The 12,693-nt window shown below is 43.0% G+C and overlaps 1 protein-coding gene and 1 non-coding gene across 2 annotated transcripts in view; one reads left to right on the forward strand and one right to left on the reverse strand.

Annotated features, from left to right (window-relative positions):
* FREM2 (FRAS1 related extracellular matrix 2) overlaps nt 1–12,693 on the reverse strand; it is a 191,887-nt gene that overhangs the window by 48,683 nt on the left and 130,511 nt on the right. The gene's annotated exons all lie outside the window — the stretch shown is intronic.
* LOC142461974 (small nucleolar RNA SNORA63) lies at nt 8,156–8,286 on the forward strand. Its single transcript, XR_012787130.1, has one exon. It is a non-coding gene; the product is annotated as a small nucleolar RNA SNORA63 (small nucleolar RNA).

The raw sequence follows: 12,693 nt of genomic DNA on the forward strand, positions 1-12,693 counted from the left end.
GAGGTTCACCCCCAACATCTGATCTTATCTTTCTCAGGGTCAGCGCAAATCTGAAAGTTTTGTAAATGGCGTTTCCCCTCCAGAACATATGATGACTTTGTAGGTGTTCTGAGTCCAACAAATGTTATTGGGCATCCTGCCTTCTGCAAGAATGCTTTTATACATGCTCTTTCCCCCCTATTCTACATCTTAGCATGAGAGTCCTTGGTGCTATAAATAGTTAATATATTCAGTTGCTAACCAAAAGATTAGAGATTCAAGTGCACTCTGAGGTACCTATGAATAAAGGCCTGGCAATCTACTTCTAAACTCCTAGCCATTGAAAATCCAATGGAACAAATCTCTACTCCGACATAAATGGATAACCATGAGTGGGAGCCAAGCCACTGGCAACTGTTTTTTGGTTTGTTTTAATACCCTAACCTCGTTCCAATGGATGGAGATGAAGGGAAAATCAACAGAGATTCAATCATTAGTTTCTCAACCCAAAGGGATACAATTTGTGGTTTCCAAGAAACCATTCTTTATGGTTTGGGGTTTGTGAAAGCACAGAAACAGGGAAATGTCTATGAGACAGATCAACACAATGGCTGCAACCTTGAGCACCTACCAATCAACCATTGTTAAGATGGCTGCAGGCCAGACAACAGTTAGCTGTCACATGTATAAGGCTGTCATGCATGGGAACCAACTTAGCAGCAGCTGACAATTCTTTATGGCCATGTTTCCCAACGACGACACAGATCATTTTTTCTAAGGTGCTTGGGAAGTGCAGATTCCGGTGTACCTCACCCAAACCAACATAATCAACCTCTCCCGGAGCCAATAACTGAAAATCCTCTCCTTAGGTGAGCACAGTCATATTGGAGTTTAAGAAGCATGGCTCTCACTTTCATCCTCCAGCAGCTAGTCTGGAAGGGCACGAGAAAGAACCAGTCCACTATCGGACAGGTACTGGAGTGCAGAAATGCACGGGTGGTGGGTAGAGGTGTAGACAAGAAGCAAAATGCATGCTGGGTCTCACACACCACACAGCAAAGGGAATTCCGAGGAGCTTCCCGTAATCTAGTTTGCCTTCTTTTGTGTTTCCACTGGTAGGTTTTGCTTGAAAGTATATTTCTGAAGAAAACTAGGCCTCCCAGTTCTGTCTCTATGTTGTTTTCCAGGAATTTTATAGAAGCTCTGGTGGTGTAGTGGTTATCTATTGGGCTGCGAACTGCCAGGTCTGCAGTTCATAACCATCAGCTGCTCGTCGGAAGAAAGACAGGGTTTTCTACTCTCAGAGTTACGGCCCCAATTGTATCCTGTTCTATAGGGTTGCTATGAGTCAGCATCATCTCAATGACAGTGAGTTTTTTCTTTTTAATGGTATTAGTTTTAACATTTAGGGATTAAATTCATTTTGACTTGTGTTTTTGTACGTGGTGTACGATAAGAATCTCGGTTTATTTTTCTGCATCTGGAGATCCAGTTTCACCAGCATTATCACATCAACAGACAATTCTTTCCCATTGACTGGACTTTGACCCGTTGCCACCGATCAACTACCCGTAGATAGATGAATTCACTCCTGGGTTCTCAGGGCGCGTTCACTGGTCTACGTGTCTGTCACTGTGCCGGCACTAGGTTGTTTGTATTACCATAATTGTATAATAAGTTTTGAGATCCGGAAGTGAGAGGACTCCTCCTTCTTCAGTATTACTTTAACTATTTGAAGTCTCCGTCCTTTCCGTATCAAGTTGGAGATGAGTTCTTCCCTTCCACTTAAAAATTATCGCTGGGATTTGGATCAGGACTGCATTAATTACAAACCACGCTTTGTACTATTGCCATTTTGTCTTTCAATTCATAAACATTAATAAACATGAGAAATTCTTTCAGTTATGTCGAGCTCTTACTTTTGTGCAGTAATGTCGCAGTCTTCCTTGTTTGTATAAATCACTTACGCATACAAAAGATTTTACTTGTCTGGTTAGGTTTATTCCGTGTAATTTTGTCCTTTGGGAGGCGACTGTAAATGGTATTGGTTTCTTAACTTCTCTTTCAGCGTTCTCCTTCTTAGTGTAGAGGACCCCCAATGATTTTTGTTGGGCTCTGTCATTTAGCTAAATCCTTCTATTAGTTCCAGTAATTTTTCTGAAGTCTCTGGGGATTTGGAGGCATATCCTTGTGATTCTGATTCCTGTCTAATATAAATATCCTTTATTTCTACTATTTGCTTTATTGCTATCGATAGAGCTTCTGCTACAATACTGAACAGGAGTGGTGGTAAGGAAACCCTTCTCTTGTTCCCATTCCCAAGGGGAATGCTCTCAATATGTCTTGGTTTAGAATAATGTTGGTTATTGATTTTGTATATAGGGGCCTAATGATGTTCAGGAATTTCCCTTTATTCTTATTTTGCTAGGAGGTTTTTAAAAAGAAAGGGTGTTAGATTTTATCAAATGCCTTTTCTGCACAGGTGAGGCGATAATATAATTTTTTCACCTTTATTTTTATTTTGATAAATGTTCTCTATATTACCTCTACTTTTTTCCTTTTCTTTTTGTTTGTATTATTTTTTTCCCCAACAGTTTCATTGGCATATAATTTACATATAATACAATTGAGTAGCTCAATTGTGCAATCATATCAAGGGGAATTGTACAATCACCACCACATCTATCGTAGAGCATCCCCACCCCGCCCCCTTACCCCCACGGTTAAACCACCTTTGATATGCGTCCTGCAATCAAGACCTGTAATTCTGATGTCCATTGCGATGACTACACAGAATTCATATACAAAACCCAAGCTTAAAGGGTTTGTTAAGGAAGTTAACAAGTTGTAATGCCAATGAGAAATGCTCAGGATTGAGTTGTTTACCAGGCCACGTTACAAAGTTCTTTCTGGTCTGCTAATAAATGTTCAAAGGGCATACCAACCCCACTGTAAACCTCAAGCAATAGCACTGAGCTCATGATCCCTGGGTCAGCAAAGCCAGCTCCCTGAATTAAGTGCCCAGAGGGAGCCACTCTGCAAGCCAACCCACTGCACAAAAGCACTCAGCTTAACTTGCTCCATGGTTTGGGAAGTCCCCTGCTCTGGGCCACACTCTGGTTCCTGGTTCTGCTGCAGCTCCTCTGATGTAACATTATCTCCTAGAGCCCAGAGGTTCATTGATGTCACAGTTGTCTTCCGGATCCAGGAGGTTCTCTGTGTAGATATCTTGGGTCCAGAGGATATGCTCCACTCCTGGCTCTTGCTGCTAATGCGATCCCTCCCCCAGATCCTCAGAGGCTCATTTTATATGTAGTAGGATGGAATTGCAAAGAATCCTGTAGATCTATTGATTGGCTTTCTAATGTTGAATCCTTCATACCTGCTGTAAATTCTAATGTATTCTAATGGACAAAGGAGCTTCAAAAAGTCCATGATAAAATGGAATTAAAAGATAATTCTGCAAACTTTCTAAAACATCCTATTATTTATATACGTTGTTAATTAGAATTGTGTTGAGAATATTTGCATCTCTATTTGTGATGAGATATACTGGTCTGTCAGTTTCTTCTTTTAGTGGTGTATTTTGCCTGGTATCAAGGTGAGGCTGGTTTCGCAGAATGAATTGCAACATATTCCACTTTTTTTTCTTTGTTATAGGACAGGTTGAGTAGAATTGGTGTCAACTCTGCTTTTTATATTTGGTAGAATTCTCCAATGTAGTTGTGCCTTTGTTTTACTTTGTTTTTAAATAACATTTCAAGTTTCTCCTTTTGTTTTGGCTTGTTCAAATTTTCTATTTGAGTTTCCTACTTGTATATGGTATTTTTGTTTAAAATAATCTGAATGGAATCTCTCCGTATGTCTACAGATCAACATGTGGCTCCTTGTTTTAGGACAGATGGAAGTTCCCAGTTATTCTTTGTGGTTGAATATCCAGATGAGGACAAGTTCTAATTAAATGTGTGATGATAAACACACTTATTTGAAAAGCCTAGTAAAAATAACATATATAGATAGCAGCCTACCTCGTTTAAAGACAAAAGCAGGGCACATCCTTGGAGGATGAAGCACAGATGGAAAATGGCCAAGTGGTTCGTCTGATGTGGGCAAATCCCCGCCAAAGGGATGTATTCCTTTTGTACTTTTCAGTTCCAGACGTCATTGATGTAATTTGTTTAATCAAAACTCTAGAGTCACTTAGTAGGTGTAATTAGCGCCATGAGCAAGAATTCTCAAACAAAACGAACACTGAATACATTCCATTGATGCCTCGATGTGCTCAGTTGCTAACCAGGATCATCACCAGGACCCTCACTCCTTTGGTTCCCAATTACTGCTTCTTGTTGGAAATCTTTGCTTCTAGGTTTTGAAGGACTGCATGCTCTGCTTCTTGGCCACCCCCGCCCTCTCTGTGAGACTCTCTGCTCACACTCTGGGAGACAGACACAGCAGCTGACAAGACACAAGGACACACCGTGATGCAGAGACCCCTGCCAGTGCTGAGATGTTTCCAATGCCACTGGACAGAAGGATTTTCTACCCCCTGGCCTGTAATCTACATTCAGTGTAATTGCATGCATTTTGTGAGTCTGAAGAGGACTTTATAGATTGGTGTCAGGCATATGAGTTAATATCGGACTTAGGGACTTGATCTGGACTGGGCTGGGATGTTTTCTCAATGTTTAATTGCTCTTGTATATAAATCTCTCTCTTATACACATAGGTGTGTCCATGGATTTGTTTCTCTAGTCCATCCAGACTGACACAGAGCCATAGAAGCGGGGATGCAAGACTTCGTCTTATGTATTTCAGACCTGTTATCAGGAGAAACCAGTCCCTGGAGCAAGGCATCATGCTTGGTAAAGTAGAGGGGCGTCACAAAAGAAGAAACCCTCCGAGAGATGGATGGACACAGTGATCATAACAATAACCTCAAGCTCAGGGATGACCTTGAGGGTGGTGCAGAGCCGGCAGTGTTTCTTGTCCGTTGTATTTAGAATTGAAACTGACTGACACCTGAAATCAAGATCTAGAAAAATAATAACAACGGACATTGACTGGGTATTTTCAGTGTACCTAAACAGTCCTAAATCCTTTATATACATAATTCATGTAATACTCCCAACCGTTGTACTGATGTGGGTCCTGAGGTCCAGAAGTTCAAAGACTTGCTCAAGATCCGTTATCAGTAAGTCGAAGGGGCAGAATTGGATGTCACAGTCCGCCTGTAGAGTACTCACTAGGTACCACTACACTGTACTTGTGCTTATCTTTAATCAAAATGGGAAATGTGTAGATGTACCTTCATGTGTGGAAACACAAGCATCAGACTTAAGTGACCGTGGGATAGAGGTTGGGTTTGATGAGGGAGAAGGTAGACAATTGCTGTTAGGTTCATACATTTATGTTAAGTTGTCAGGGGATAATTTTGTAATAAAAATTGAATACTCAACAAGGATTAACCAGCATCCTTTAAACATAATCTTGAAATGTTAGATATAGGCCAGAATACTAATGATAGACCACACATATCTCTCCTCTGAAAATTTAAAAAATATTTTGTTCTCTCTCTCTCTCTGTGTGCGTGTGTGTGTAAGAAAGAGCTTTATATCAAAGAGTAATTGTAAATTAAGAAAACTTCCTAGCCCAGTTCAGATCAAGTCCATAAGTCCTATATTAGCCCATAAGTCCTATACTAGTCTATAAATCCTTCTTCAGACTCACGTGATATATGCAATGATGCAAAATGCAGGAAGATCACAGGCCGGTGAGTGCAAAGTCTTGTGGATCCAGTGGCGATGGAAGCATCTCCAGGGCTCTCGCAGATAATATTTTGTTCTTAATATATTCGGACATCTTTTCTAAATCTCCCAGGGTTGAACATGAGTATGCTTTCTAGGGAGCTGAGTGATGATTGCATTTTCAAACAAAAATATTATCAAGAGTCCCAGGTGCTGGGAAGTTTGTTTGCCCCCCTTTCTAACATATAATTAAGTTGGCAACTGTCACGCATGCTTCGTATCTTATAATTCTCGCAATTCTTTCTTTCTTTTTTAATCATTTTACTTGGGACTCTTACAGCTCTTATCATAATTAATGCATACATACATTATGTCAGGCACATTTGTACATATGTTCCCATCACCATTTTCAAAACATTTTCTTTCTACTTGGACCCTTGATATCAGTTCCTCATTCCCGTCCCTATCCTCACGAACCTTTGATGATTTATCATTTTATTTTCCCCATGTCTTACACCATCTGCTGTGTCCCTTCACCCACTTTTCTGTTGCCCATCCCCCCAGGAAGGGGTTATATGCAGATCATTCACACTGCATTTTTATGCTATGTCCAAACCACCCAGCCAGGCATCTACCTCTCTCCTTAGACTGTGTGTCAAAGACTTGTTCAAGAAATAGCATTGTGACTAGGAAAAGGGGAGGTATTAGAAAACAGTCTGAAATACACACCAGTTAACATATGGTTGCTTATCTTTAATCAAAGTGTGTGTGGGAAACGTGTGTGTGTGAATTAAGAAGTGTTCACTCATAAGTTCCAGGGGAAGCAAGGAGCCTGGGGCACGAGACGTCACCAATTCATGGCTGGAAATAAAAGCAAAGGCTAGTAACTGCTTCCAAGTGTAACTAAAGGAAACCACTCTGGCTGTAATGCTTATGTGTGAGGAAGCACCAATTAAGATGATATGTAATGCAATATTAACATCATAATTTTGCCCATGGGTACATTTAGCGTGGTTTCGCAAGTCAGGAATTGCACCAGAACCTTTGTTAATTTGCCTTTTGTGGTCAAAGTTGGCACCGAAGCCTGGTGGTGCAGTGGTTAAGCTCTGGCTGCTAACCAAAGGATCTGTGCTTCAAAACCATCAGCCAGTCCAAGGACAAGAGGTGGTAGTTTGCTTCTGTCAAGACGGCTGTTAGGTGCTGTCAAGCCACTTGGGACTCATAGCAACCCCATTTAAACCAGAGCGAACCCTTGCCCGACCCAGCGCCATCCTCGCAGTTGTTTCTGACTGAGCCTTTAGTTGAAGTTTCCATGTCAGTCCATTTCACTGTGGAGCGCCCTCTCTTTGGCTGTCTACTTTGCCAAACATGGCGTCCCTTCCCAATGACTAGTCTCTTCTGACAACATGTCCAAAGGAAGGGAGATGGAAGTCTCCACAGCCAGGCTTCTAAGGAGCGGTCTGGTTTTATCCTTCCAAGACAAATGTGCTTTATCTTTCGGATATCTACAGTAATATTCTTTACCAACCTCATTATTCAAAGTCATGAATGATTCTAAGGTTTCCTTATTCATTAGCTAGCTTTTGCATATGTATCACGTGATTGAAAATATGACTCAGGTTGGGGTCACTTTTGGCCTCAAATCGTCCTTTGCTTTGTAATCCGTTAAGGACGTCTTCTGCATCCAATTGGCCCAGGGCAACAGGCAGTTTCATTTCTTAACGCCACTGCCACGGGCATGGATTGTAGATTCCTGTGAAATGAAATCCTTGACAGTGTCAGGACGCTCTTATTATGCATCCCATGGTAGGGATTCATGCTTTCTTTATGTTGAGGTGTAATCTCTACTGGATACAGCAGTCTTGTGTTCTCACCGGAATATGCTTCTGTGCTTTGCTGCAAGCCAGGTGTGTCACCTGCATTCCTCAGCTTGTCAAGGATCCCCTCCCTCCCTGGTGCGGAAGCCACCTTCTCCATAGAGCCCAGCTTCTGAGCCCATTCTCTCAGTAGACGTATTGGATAAGGGTGGTAAAGGGACACAACCCCAAGACACACTGTTCTTTAAGCCACAAAGTCTCCGAATGAATAGCCATAGAAACTTCTGTGTCCACTGGAGCTGACTGGACGACACGGAGGCAAGAACCATAAAAAATAAAACAAAGAATGCATGGCCACCGAGACCATTCTAACAGAGTCGAACGATTCTCAAGGTTTGCTGAGAAAGTCTTTGTGGAAGAAGACAGCCTCCTCTTTCTCCCTTGATGTGGGTGGTGGGCTTGAACCACCAACCTTGCCTTAAGAGGAAGGTAATAATAATTGTGTTTAAATGGCAAGGGAGGGACAGAATAGTCCACGTGAGAGCAAAACTAAGACATAATTTTATCAATGTGCTCCAGATGGGAAGATAAGTATCTTCTTTGAAATCAGGACGCCAGCAGGATTTAGACTACACTATAGCTGGTAAGTGCTACTTTGTCATTCCCCCTGCTCAAAGTAAAGTTGTTTCTATCTCTCCCTGTCTGCTAGTGAATGCAGCAGCCCAGGGACACTTGGTCTCATGCATATCACAATGGGAGGAGGAGAAGTCAATGAGCTCTCACTTGCTGCTTAAAGTCTGCATTGCCTTTCAAATGATTACTGCTCCAGAAACTGTGAATCCGAAAGTCTATCTGGACATTCTTACTCCTGCAGACTGAAGCGGATTCTCTAAGTAAGGCTTCGAAATCAATGCTTCTATTCCAGGGGTGACCAGATTGACTGCAGGGTGATTAATTTGGGAATCCTAACAGCTGAACCAAGAAAGGCCGGGACTCACCTGATGTTAAACATGCCTGTGTGAGGTCTCGGAATAAAAGCATGCGGCTGACACGCCAAAGAATAAATGATGGAAACCACGGGCTGTCCCAACAGTGGATGTGGAAACATGCCTGCAGGCTGCCCCACGAGTAAACAGAGGACACGGTGAATTCCAGGATAAAAGGAATGTGTTCCTTTATGGTAAGACTCCTTCTTCTGCTGTTCTCCGTCTCAAAGTTATTTGGTAGCAGCAGTCAGTCCTGTTACGTTGCCTTCTAGTGCGGTAGACGAGAAAGTCTCACTGCCCTCTCCCGAGCTACTCCAAGTGGAGTACTCGCTCACTGTCCTCTGGTCAGTGCCGGCTCATGGCCACCCTGGAGATCACGGACAACTGCCCCTGTGGGGCCCGAGACTGCAAATCCCTCAGGGAGTAGATAACTTCCTCTTTCTAGCTTCAAGTGGATGGTGTTTTTAAACTCCTGACTTTGCGGTTGGCCGCCCAACACATAACCCACTGGGTCAGCAGGGATCCTTGCCTTGTGGCGTAGTAGGGGGAGGGGGATCACTGATCTGCAAGCAACTGTTGCTATAGCTTGTTCAGGCACTGGGGAACTCAGGCTTGCTGGTTCTCTGATTTCTGGTCTGTATTCTGGGAACTGAGTTCCTGTGTGATGCAAATATTTACCTGCTAAGAATGCATATCTTTAAAAAAACATGTTTTATATAAATCACTGTATTGGGGGCTATTTCTTACAGCTCTTATAACAATCCATACATCTGCGGGGCCAACCCCAATCCTAGCTCTGTGGACGCCCTCTCCACAAGAATGCACTGCAGAGGACAGCACTGAAGGTACAGCCTGGGAGAGTGGCCGGTCTGCCCAGACCACACGGGAGCAAACTAAGAGGGAAAGAGAGAGATTGGACTACATTCTTGTCCACCAAACCTCAAGGGTGACCTTCCTGCACAGAGCAGCCAATGCAGATAGACCTGGAACAATATATTGGCTTCCCCCTGCCACTACCCCCCACCAATGTCCATCCATATAAGATTGGTAGGATAAACAATCCCAAGGAGCAAACAACGGGGCTGATTGCTCTGGGGGGACAGAGGAGAGGAGGAGGTGGGGAAAGGGAGGGGGAAGCCACTAATCCAGGGAAAAGAGAACAAGAGATTTAAAATAGATGGTCAGGAGGGTGTAAAATCACTGATGGGCGTTGATCAAGTGCACTATAACTGAGAGAAAATTCTGAGAGCCAAATGAAGGTCAAACGTGAGGTGAGACAGAAAGAAAGTAAAAGGAAATAGAGGAAAGAACTAGGAGGCAAAAGACATTTATAGAGGTATAAACATAGGCATGCACATATGTAAATATACTAATATAATGAAAGGGATGTAGGCCTATGCACGTATATTTAAAGGTTAAGTATTAAGGTAGTAGACAGACATTGAGTCTTTACTTAAATACTCCCTCAATACAAGAAAGCTTTGTTCTAATAACCTGGCATTCTGTGATACTCAGCTTTCGACACAATCACTGAAGAGAAAAAATGGGTGCATAAGCAAATGTGAAGAAAGCTGATTGTGCCTGGCTATTAAAAGATATACTGTCTGGGGTCTTAAAGGTTTGAAGTTAAACAAGTGCGATCTAGCAGGGAAGCACAAAGCCCACATGGGAGAAACACACCAGCCTGTGTGATCATGAGGTGTCGACAGGACCAGGTAACAGGCATCAGAAGATTCAAACAATTACATTAATGCGAATGATGGGGGTCAGAGTGGAGACCCCAAATCCTTCGTAGACATCCCCTCACATAAGGGACACAAGGAAGGAACTAGTTAGCCAGGATGAAGCATAGCACTGATGAAGCATACAACAGTCCTCTAGCTCTTTACTGCTTCCTCCCCACCACTATCATGACCCCAGTTCTACCTTACAAATCCAGGTAGACTGAAGCAGGTACACTGGTACATATAAAAGCTCTCGACACGTGGAATCCAGGACAGATAAACTCCTCAGGAACAGCAATAGGAGTAGCAATCCCATAAGGATAGGGGGAAGGCAGAGGGAGAAGGGGGAGAAACAGGGAACTGATCACAATTATCAACCTATAATACCACCACCCCGCCTGCCTGAGGGGGACAGAAATGCAGGTGAAAGGAGACAGACTTTTTCCCATGAACTATATCTGCCACTTTAAGAGAAGTTCATAGTACACGACCTTCTCCTATCTAGTAGGACTTTTTAGTTTTTCAAATTAGATATAAGAAGTTTCATCAGATTCAAGTAGACACTTTTTGTTGACAGTAACAAATTTCTAGCACCATTGTTTTTCTTTATTTGAAGATTGTTGAAGTCACTCAATACAGATTTATTGCAGTACATTGCATGCTTGGCATTAAGATAATGTTTTAATTTGTCTCATTTCATACTTCCCACAGCAAAAACTTCATTACAAATTAAACATGGACATTTTCCTACACCACCACGGTTATTAGAACTAAATTCCTATTGCAAGGATTATTTGGCATATTTTCTTTTTCTTGTCAATTAGATGTAGCACAACCCAGTAGATAAGACTTGGCTGTGCCGTCTTCAATATTTTTTACCCCTTTTGTCTAAATTTAGTCACTTATTCTTAACCGAAAAAAGTATGTTTGTCCTAAAGTATAAATATACATTGTTAATAATCTCTCAACTAAATGCTAGTTTAGTTCATTCCATTATATTTGGGTGTGCTTCATGTAAACATGGAGTTCATACTTATGCATATACATACAGCAGTGATGGTGGAGAAGTACTAAAGGGCTTTGTCTTTACTAAAGAGCCCGGGTGGCTGGGTGGTTAACTGCATGGTGACGAGTTTGTAAATCTTTCTGGAGGAAGACAGCCTCATCTGTCTCCATTGGGGTGGTGGGTGGGCGCGAACCACCACTTTTGCTGTTAGCAGGGACGTGGCATGAACATTACAAAAGATGAGGCTCTCTTCTTGCTCTTTCCTTGATAGTCACCAGAGTCTCTCCCTCAATATAGTCAAGCATACCTGAGTGCACCATCATAGTCAAGCATACCTGAGTGCACCATCATAGTCAAGCATACCTGAGTGCACCATCATAGTCAAGCATACCTGAGTGCACCATCATAGTCAAGCATACCTGAGTGCACCATCACGGGGCAATGGATCTTCAGGTTCCCTCCTTTTTCTCCTGCCTTCCCTCTTCCATATCTCTGTCCCCACCTCCCTCCCTTTCACAGCTTTGAAGACTCTATCCACTGTCTTCACTCTTGCCGCCGATTAACTCTAAACCCCTTGACACGTGGCATCGTTCTCCAAAAACACTGGAGAAACACTTCCGTCAAATCACCTGACTTTCTGCAGGTGCACCTTTAGTAGAACCATCCTTCATTTTCTCTCAGAGTTGAACACTGTGAACCATGCCTCTGGCCTGCACAGCTTGATCCTTCCTCTGGGGCACCACCTGCCTCTAGTTCATCTCTCGTCTCTCTTCATCGTAGGCATGAGTGTGCAAGGGGAACACGAGACAAGGACCCGGGAGTACTGAGCGTGCTGTGTGCACACCGGAACTGCCCAGGGAGTCTGAGTTAGTGTTAGCACCTGCTTGGATTGCAAGCGTGCATCCGAATGACCCAGGTGTTGGATGGGGGATCAGAGGGAGAAAAAAGACTTTCCAAGCAGGGAGAGCTGCAGAGATCTAAGAGGAAAAAAAGGTGAGGGGCAGTTCCCCATGTTTAAGGGTGAAGCATGTTTACAGTGGTACGGTATGTCATTTGGGCGCATGGACAGTGATGGCAGCAGGAAGTTATGAGCATCTCTCGAAGCTTAGGCTTCATGAGGTAGGTGAAGGAGCTGGGCCCCTGTTCTAGAAGCTATCAGATAGAGGTGCGCTCCAATTCTACTCAGGCAGGGAATGTACGGAGACATATATGTACAAGCTTGGGGGGAGCGTTGGAGGGGTGGGCATACTGGAAACAGTGTCTAGTTAGCTGCTAACAGCACTGGTTCGGCCTAGGTAGCGGCCGTTCACACAGGAGGGAGAGAGTAAGGAAATAATATGCAGAGATATAAAGCAGGTACTTGTACAGATACAGGGTGAGGAAGGGGAAGAAAGAGCCATCAAGTTGAGGTATAGATCCATTCACCAAATGAAGGAA

The sequence above is a fragment of the Tenrec ecaudatus genome, chromosome 11 (assembly GCF_050624435.1).
Source record: "Tenrec ecaudatus isolate mTenEca1 chromosome 11, mTenEca1.hap1, whole genome shotgun sequence".
Lineage (NCBI taxonomy): Eukaryota > Metazoa > Chordata > Mammalia > Afrosoricida > Tenrecidae > Tenrec > Tenrec ecaudatus.